Source organism: Lepidothrix coronata, unplaced genomic scaffold, assembly GCF_001604755.1.
Source record: "Lepidothrix coronata isolate B3197 unplaced genomic scaffold, Lepidothrix_coronata-1.0 Scaffold26, whole genome shotgun sequence".
NCBI classification, from domain to species: Eukaryota; Metazoa; Chordata; class Aves; order Passeriformes; family Pipridae; genus Lepidothrix; species Lepidothrix coronata.
The window spans coordinates 1,410,888-1,420,272 of record NW_016690206.1 but is presented as its reverse complement, the minus strand read 5'-3'; the positions used below and the strand labels follow the sequence as shown (position 1 = coordinate 1,420,272).

Below are 9,385 nucleotides of genomic sequence, written 5' to 3'. Positions count from 1 at the left end.
AGTGCACTGCAATGTGCATGTTTATATAACTCTCACAAAAAGAACACAGAGAAAGATAGCTTTGAACCTGGGCTCTGCTAAACAATTTTTCTTCAAGGGAGATAAAATAATGAAAAATACTTGCTTAAACTGCTGCCCAAACTCTTATTGTTTATACCACTCCTGGAAAAGACCCCAGGGAGCAGCAGCGGAATCTGTGCTATTGATTGGCTGGTTAAATAGAGGCCTATTAGATTCAGACAGGCTAGATTGATTATACAGCAGCAGAAGGAGCTCAGATTCAGAGCTGAGTGAACGTCAGGGTGAGAGAGAGGGAGAGCAAGCGAGAGAAAGCGTGCAATAGAGGGAGACTGTACACACTATAGCATCAGTATGTGACTACCGGTGCCTGATAACACTGATATTGAGCTCCTTCAGCGGAGAACTTGCTGAGCTACCTTTTTTCATTTGCAAGAGGATGCCAGCTCTAAGCCTGTGCAACCGATGACAGACTGGACGTTGGAATAGTTCGTTTTACTTACAATTACATCTCTCATGTTCTGCATCTCTGAAAAAAGGCTTATTACTGAAGACAAAAATTCGTCCTCTCCCCTTAGCTCACATAATACTGATGATATACAGAGTTTGATCTTCCAGGTAAGGAAATTATAATTTGCTTTTCTGAGCAGCTAAAAAAAAGGAATTATTCTTTTATATCTTGCATGTTAAACACAAGCTTTGGCATCTGTTCACAGAATGCATTTTTGCACTTGCATTTCTTCCAGTCACAGATTATATGTGTCAAATACTATGTACACTGGAAGACAATTAGCAACAGGACATGGTTTTGCATTGCATTTATCATGCTTAACCCTTCAAGTAAATGGGAATGAAACAACCAGAAGGATTATTTCTAACTACTTGGATAATGTTTTAATGTAACTTGTCCCACACGTGCTAAGCAGTCCGGAGTAATAATGGCACACAAGAGCTCAAATATAATTAATTCATTAGTGTACGTGTTCTGAAGCCAGGTAGAGAGAACATTTACCTGAAGGATTTTTCAGTGCTTGTCAGTAGTTTGAAATAGTATCTGTCTTTTGACTGCAAGCTTACCACTGCTGAGCAAATATGCTCAGCCTTAAATAATATGGCATTAAACTGCCTTTTTTTTTTCTATATATATATAGTAGTTATTGCTAGCATTCTGCCTGCAAAGCAAAGATCAAGGCTTATGACCTGAGACATGAAACCTAAGATGTTCTGTTACACTGTGCTGCATGTTTGATGTAGCCATCCCACAGAGTGATTGCATGTTTTGATGTGGCATTGACACTACTGTCTCCTAATTGCCTATCTCTATATAAACTTTCTACATATTTACTTCCGCTATGCTGTAAGTGGTTTTGCTGTGATAGGTTGTGATAAATTGCTGTGATTTTGAAGGTGATAGGCTAAAACTGAAATAACCCGACTTTTGGTTACGAAGCAAATCAGGAAGTTGATCAGCTTGGGATTTACAGGCCATGGGAGCATAATGCTAGGAAGACAGCACTGTCACTTCACTAGTAGCATATTCCTAACAGATATGATAATCTACAGCACCTTCCTCATCAGTTTGTGCATTCTGCTGCTGAAGAGTTTTTCATATGCCAGCTATTGTGATTACTCCCTCTAAGTGGAGACATCAGTCTATTAATGTAACCATGTAGGTAGACTTGTACCCAGTCAAGTACAACATTCCAATGCTTTGTCCAACTAAGAAACTGCCTATAGCAAGATCTTGCTCTTAGATTGTGCACCTAACTGTAATCCAATTTATCCAATGACAAAAGCATCACAAATATAGAAAAGCACTTTCTTCTTTTCCTTTACCATGATTTTTTTTATAAATTTCTATAAACCACCATACTCAAATACTTAATGACTTCTCAAAACCTAAATATGGAGTTACCAAAATGATTATTTATAATTTTGTAAAAGAAACACATTATAAATGTTGAGGACCTTATACAGAGATTTTTTTGAAAACTTACAATAATTTGAATGGGTGTCTAAGTGGTCACATGAAAAAATAAGTAATGCTTAAGAGAAAGCTTCATCTTCTATAATGTACAATATGAATAAGCACTGGCAAAACCTGATGAGCCAAAACTAAAGGAATACTTAAACTATAGCATCTGTGCTCTTTTATTTCTTTATATTTTCTTCATGAATAATGTTTATGTTATTTCTTACATACATAATTGATCCATGTCAGCAATTTCAGTGTTTCCTTCTGAAATTCTTTCCAGGTAGAAGGTAGTTCTCTTGGGGGCACATTTTGCCACCGTAACTTTCATTAAGTGGCATTTTACTCTAGAAAATACTGCCAAAAGTGAAGACTGCATACAGTGACTACGGAGTCAGAGTGCAGAATCTGACCATAAAAAAATGGAGAGAAACCCTTTACATTTTAATTACCTGACTGAAAATTTTAACAGTAAGACAAAGACGTGGATATCAAGAGTTAGAGCTACTAAATATGGACAATATTTTATAAGGAGCTAAGATAATTGGATGCCTAATTCACTGGATTCTTACACAGCTTAAGGCCTGCCTCAATATATTTCATGTGCAGTTTGACTTGCAAAAAATAATCCTTTATGTAAGCGCAAAAGCTTTCTTACAGCTCTTATTAATCTCTCTCTTTTCTTTCTGAAAAGCCTTGTTCATCTGTACTCTTTAAATATACCTTATAATTTTTTGATTGGAATTAAAATCATGGTAATTCTGTGATTTCAAAATTAGCAATATGGTTCCCTCCAGATTAGTATCTGTTAGTAGTCAACCTTGAAATTCCAAATAAAGCTAAAAAGTGTTTATTTATGAAAAGACAATATTAAATTTGAACCTTTTTTTTTAAGCACAAAAGAAAATCACAAACCCAAAAACTTAGCTATAAGATATTCATTTCCACATTACAGATTGCAAGCATCTTCTTTTGTCAAATTCAGGAAAACCAATGGAATGAAAAAATCAAATAAGAAAGGTTTAAGAGTTTACATACTACAAATTATGCATTTTCTTTCAAGTCTTGAATGTTGTTAATCTGGACTTTTTGCAACACTTTAAGCTGATTCACTTGTATTACCTTTTTCTCAAAAAGATTATTTGGTTCTTTTTGAAATTAATGTTGCGTTTCTTTCCAACTTGAATTGACAGAATGTGAAATTTATTTTTATTTTCCTAGCTAACTTGAAGCCATTAGGGGGCCCTTTCCTCCTATGATATCACACAGCAAGCTGCAATAAAAAGATATATCTAGTTATTAGACTTGGCAGAAAAACAAGTTCTGCTTGATTTAATTTATTCTGGGTGTAGAGCATTTTAATAATACAGAGCAATTTAAAATATCTCATTTGTTTATTTGTTAGTTCATTTGTTGGAGGGGGTTCTGTTTGGTTTGGGGTTTTATTGCACATAGTTAAAAAATGATGTATCTTTCACTGCCAGTTAGATGGTTATGTTTTGAAGTTACCTTTGTCCCATAAAGCAGAAGAAGCAGGGAACACAGTCAGCAACAACTTTGAAGTAATCTCTGGGATTACTAGATCAAGCTAACAGCCTGATCAGACTGAATATGAAGCACATCTTATATCCAAAAAGCTAATGTTTGCTTATTCTAGTAGCTGGGACCAACAGTGCAGCTAGCATTAAAAAAAAAAAAAAAAAGAAAATAAAAAATTAATCCTGTTGAGTACTGGTATATTGTGCCGATAAGAACCTAAATTATATAGAACTGACATACTCTTCACTTGCACAACTTGCTTTCAGAAGGGCTAAGAATATCACCAACATTTTTGGATAACTTTATTTCACAAAGTAAGAAAGGTAGTTTCAATTCTGCAAATATTCACCCATAAGCAGCTACACTGAAGTTACTGTGGAGCAAATTCTAATATACTTTGTTCTGCCTATTATGCCTTTAGTGGTTCCAGTCAATTCATTGAACCACTGTACCTGAAATCAGTACTGTTTGTACAGACTGAAGCTTTTATTATTTCTTGTTGAATTCCTTGGAATGAACCATAGAATAGCCAGATCCAGACTAAGAAGAAGAAATAGATTTGTTGCAAAGCACAGCAAGGTGGTTGCAAACACTGCAGTAGCATGCTGAGGTGAGGCCAGGAGAAATATGAGTGTCAAAAGACAAGCAAATGAATTGTCCACCTGTTTCAGTTTTAAAGAATTATATTATTCCTGCCAACCTTGAAAGAAAAAAATCCTATGTTGGTAAATGACTTTACCCGCCCTGGTGAACTTACTACTTTACATTGTTCAGCTTGGAGAGATTCTAATACTACCAACTCCATTCAAGAAAAAAAAGAAAAAGAAGAAAAAAACTAACACCCTATGTGATACTCTACATTCAAAACAAAGCAGGGTAATCTGGTCAAATTGGAATTTGTTTTTAAGTTCTTCAAGCTAAAAAATTATATTCTTCCCTGGTTTTACTACACATCTGAATAATCTCTCAAATTTTACACATGCTTATAGCAACTATCTTATGACACGTCAATGAAGAATTCTTTTCTGCTAAACAGTATGTGGAAATTCCAGCCAAGATCTGAAGACATTGTGTTTCCTGCTCTGCATAGTCAGGAAAATAGTTTCAGTTTCAGGTTCATGCAATGTAATAGAAATTGTCAACAACTGGAATAAATCATTATTTCTGAGATACATAACTGATAACCACTCATAGAAGGTGGTCTTTATTAGGTATGTTATTAGCACATTGTAAATTCAGCGTCATACAAATTAGCTTCCTGTCAGTGGAAAAGAGTTTTTTCATTGGTAAAATGAGGATAAAGTTAACTGTGACTGGCTTTCATTTCAAGTAATTAATTGTGTACATGTGAAAAGTCACTAAACTTGAGCTGGTATTATTATTAGAAATCCATCAGGCACAGCATCTCCAGCCAGTTGAGGGAGGTGATTGTCCTGCTCTGCTCTGCACTGGTGCGACCTCACCTTGAATGCTGTGTGCAGTTTTGGACACCAAAATATAAGAAAGATATTAAGCTATTAGAGAGTGTCCAAAGGAGCGCAACGAAGATGGTGAAGGGCCTTGAGGAGAAGCCCTATGAGGAGCTGCTAAGGTCACTTGGTCTGCTCAGCCTGGAGAAGAGGAGACTGAGGAGAGACCTCATTGTGGTCTCTCATGAGGCAAAGCGGAGGGGCAAGTACCTCGTGACCAGTGACAAACGAGAAAATGGCATGAAGCTGAGTCCAGGGAGGTTTAGGTTGGATATTAGGAAAAAGTTCTTCATCCAAACAGCGACCAAACACTGGAAAAGGCTACCTAGAAAAGTGATCACAGCTCCAGGTCTGAGAGAGTTTGAGAAGCACTTGGGCAATACTCTCAGGCACAGGGTGTGATTCTTGGGGCTGTCCTGTGAAGGGCCAGGAGTTGGACTCCAGATTCTTGTGGGTCCCTTCCAACTGAAGATATTCTAGGATCTTATGTTGTTATATAAGGCCCAAATCAGACCAAATTGTTGGAAGATGACATGAGGTGTGTGGCAGAACAAAGTAACAGAGACCGCTTCTTTATTGGAGTTAAGTGCCCTAGCAGTAAGATTCTTTTCTCCTCTATAAAACACAGTTTAATTCTATTGTATGCTTTGCTGCCTTGAAATCAATGAAATTTTATTTAAAACGTAAAAATTAAACCCATATAAGATTCTTGCCACAAAGTTTTTGCAGAGCTTCACTCCAGAGGTAACTCTAATTTACTGGTTGGTTAATTTATCCCTTATATAAACACACTGTGCAAACAACTTTGAAATACTTCTGAATGAAAACTGTTGTGCAAATGTAAAGTATTATTACGGTAAACAGAAGTCACTCAAACTTCAGCAAATGAAACCTGCAACAGTCTGGGGTGCTCTATTAAGCATGAATAAATAATTTATTTTTGATGAATGTTTAAAGAGTGAAAAACAATTCTTCAGTCATAAATAAGAAATACTTAATTTTTTTTTTCCTATTTCATGTTTTCTATAATACGTGAGGGGAATAATTCATATTACTAGATTTTAGAAGTAGAGAAGTTTGTAATAGCAATTCATGAACATATTGTCAAAATATTTTAAGGACAAATAATAACAACGTAGTCTAAAATACACATCAGAATGTAGTGAAAAGCAAGATCTCTTGCTCCTTTAATCTTCTCTTTACAAAAAAAAATTATTACATAACTTAGCAAATGGAATTGCACTGAAACAGCAGCCTGCAGCTTCCTCTTATTTGCATAAAATCCCTGCGTTAAAACTAAATTCATACATATATATGTATATATTATGGCTTCCCTGCCCATAGCAGGGAGGTTGGAACAAGATGATCTTTAGGGTCCCTTCCAACCCAACCCATTCTATGATATGATTCTATTATATGTGTGCATATATATGTCTATATATTCTATATTTAAGCTAACCCTTTACTGTCTGCATTCCACACAGATGCATATTCACTGTTACAGTGAATTTGCAACTTTTAACAATACAGTCATGTAGAACCAAACATATTACCTGAGTTCCATAAAAGAGGTTTTTTTAGTCATGAAGCTGATTGAGGGTACAAGTTATCAGAATGGTGTCACCAAGAAATGCAGATCAGCAGATTATCAGATGCCAGGATCCTAAAAACAAAATACTATTTCCCCTGGTATTGAAAGTATTTTGTTCACATGATCTGTTTTAATGTTGTAAGATAGCAGAAAGGCTTTGCTGTGCAACATGCAACGAAATGCCATTGAAACACACAGTACACTTTGGAGAAAAGCTCTTTAAATTTTTGGTTTACTTGAATTTCAGAATATTTAGACCTGAGCCAAAAGCGCTGTTGCTTTGCAAAATACTGATTATGTTTGGCTCTGGAAAAAGACATGGGCAAATCTTGCTCTGATCAGGGACTATTAGCACTAGTCTGCAGAATATAAAATAAGTGAACAAAGTTCCGCAGAGCAGATGATAATGAGAAGTAACTCATTGTCCCTCTATCACATATCTGTAACAGCGAGAATTACTGTACTTAAGCAGTAACAAAGCTATGGTAACACCCTAATTATTTATACACCTTCCTCTTTTTTCCCTCAGAACTTTTTGTAACTCATTTAGGATATGGGACTCTGAAGGTTTTTTTCTTTACCTCTGATATAGTTTGAAGCTGGCTCCCTGCCAAGTCTCCAAACCTTACCACAAGAAGCCCCCGCCCCCACCCAAACCTCAGGGAGAAGAGGGAGAAAAAACAACCAAGAAAAAACGAAACAAGAGAGAGACAGCTAAAACATTATATATATAAATATATTTACACTTATGTTACAGTTATATACAATTGAAATAGATATAAAATTTCACAAGGGAAAGGGAAGGGGGAAGGGAAAGGGAACAAAACCAAAATAAAATATATATATATCCTGATTAGTAACCCAATATCTAGCAATTAAAAGAGTTAGCAAAGAAATATCTCACTACTCTCCTTGGGACAACCGAGAGTTGCTCTGGAACGATCGCCGGCAACCTCCGCCTCCCAAGGTCGACAAGGCCTAACCAGGCCTCGCTCCCCAACACGGCAGACTCAACAGCAGGGAACCTGCACCTCCAAACCGCCGGAAGGAAAGAGACCAAAGGCCTCTCCTCCTTTCTTTTTGTAGCCTGGCTTACGTAAAAACCATAGGGAATACTGGATAAATCTGGGCTCTTCCTTGGTTACAAACTGGTCACCAAGGAAGGTCCAGACCAAACTACCACAACCTCCAAAACAAACAAACAAACAAACAACATCAAAACACTCTCAAATTCATCTTTAGGCAAGATGTTAAAGGTGAACTGGTAAAAATTGCTATGATAAAATTTTTCGTTTAACATAACAAAACAATAGTTTTGTTCTTAATACTGTGCAGTAATCAGTAAGTAGCAGCTCTTTGTGGCCCAGAATACTTAACAATGACTGTATGATTATTTTGTAGCATATGGAAATTATGTATACCAAAAATAAAAAAAGGAATATATTATATTCCTTTGAATTCCGTAAATTTTAATTTGAAAAATCTGTTTTTCATAGAGGTACACAGACTTCACTGACTTCTAAAAGCTACTCAAATTACATTGTAGTGTTTTGCTCTTCCTGAATTCCTAAGACCCATTGATAGTTCTTAGTTCTATGCAACATAGCTCTATTGATATATGTGAAGGGACAGCTCTGAAATTAATGTTGCCGCTTTCAAGTGGAAATAAGAAAAAACTCATCTGACAATTCCTGCTACCAGTGCATTTTATAGAACCAGATTAAATAATAAAAACATATCCTTCATGTTTTTGTAATTTAACTTATAACAGACTATACCTTCTGTATACTGTGTGGGAACCAGCATTTGAAACTATCTTCTTAAATGAAATCATGAGTAAACATCTTATAGGGTAAACTTAAAAAATAGAATTTAAATAACTTTATTTTTTTCTTTGTTTTGGTACGTAACATGTTTTTTGTCAGTGTATCAATATGGAAAGACATGAAGAATTCTAGTGGGACTTTGTTTTACTCAGAATCAGCTCTTATATTAGAGATAGTGGAATGGATCCACCCCAAAACTTTATAAAACTCACTTAAATCTTCTGTTATCCAGTCTTAATATTGACACATGTTATGGAGGTATCAGAGAACAGCAGTATGCAAAATTATAATATATTTAACAAATAATTCTTTCTTAGTAGTACTATCTTGAACCTAAATAAGCTATACAGCTGTTGTTTTATGTGACATTCTTTTAAATCTCTATTTCATTATAGATGTATATATATGCACAACTGAGTCACTACAGAATTTCCTTTAGATGTCTTAATCAGCTAATCACTTGATCCACTGCTCATAGTTTTATTCCAGATAAAACACAGTATATGATGGAAATTTCATTTCCCCTCCACCCTCAAAATAGCATGAACAGTCAAAGTCATTGATTAAATTATTTCAATAGGCCACTAATTCTCATAAACAGTTGAATTCTCTTGAAATCGGATCCTAAACACGATTTGCTTCCAGTGTTCCAAGAACCAGGATGATTATTTCTTCTGAGCCAACAAAACTGTTCTGGCATAAAGCAGCATATAAATTTTGGCTAGTGTAGCATATTTCAGATGATATGTTGTCATAATAATTTCCATGGCTTTTAATTATTCTTATTCAATTATATTTTAAAGTAATGAAGCCAGCAGTAATTTAATTTTGTGATTTTGTATGACACTGAAGTATTTCCAGTGTCTTTTTATCATCCTGAACACAGGGGCTGCTCCTTGTGCCTTATGGTGTGCATTATTCACAACTTTATATACCAAAATATGTATTTTCTTAACAATTCTGAACAAGT

At 35.4% G+C, this 9,385-nt stretch overlaps 1 protein-coding gene across 5 annotated transcripts in view; it reads left to right on the top strand.

Moving 5' to 3' along the window:
• The first annotated feature begins 298 nt into the window (after window positions 1-298).
• The window catches only part of CDH18 (cadherin 18), a 486,743-nt gene continuing 477,656 nt past the window's right edge, over window positions 299-9,385 (top strand). For all 5 annotated transcript variants that reach the window (XM_017809411.1, XM_017809412.1, XM_017809409.1 and 2 more), the window contains exon 1: window positions 299-636. The gene's annotated coding sequence lies outside the window, so the exon portion shown is untranslated. The remainder of the gene's footprint in view (window positions 637-9,385) is intronic.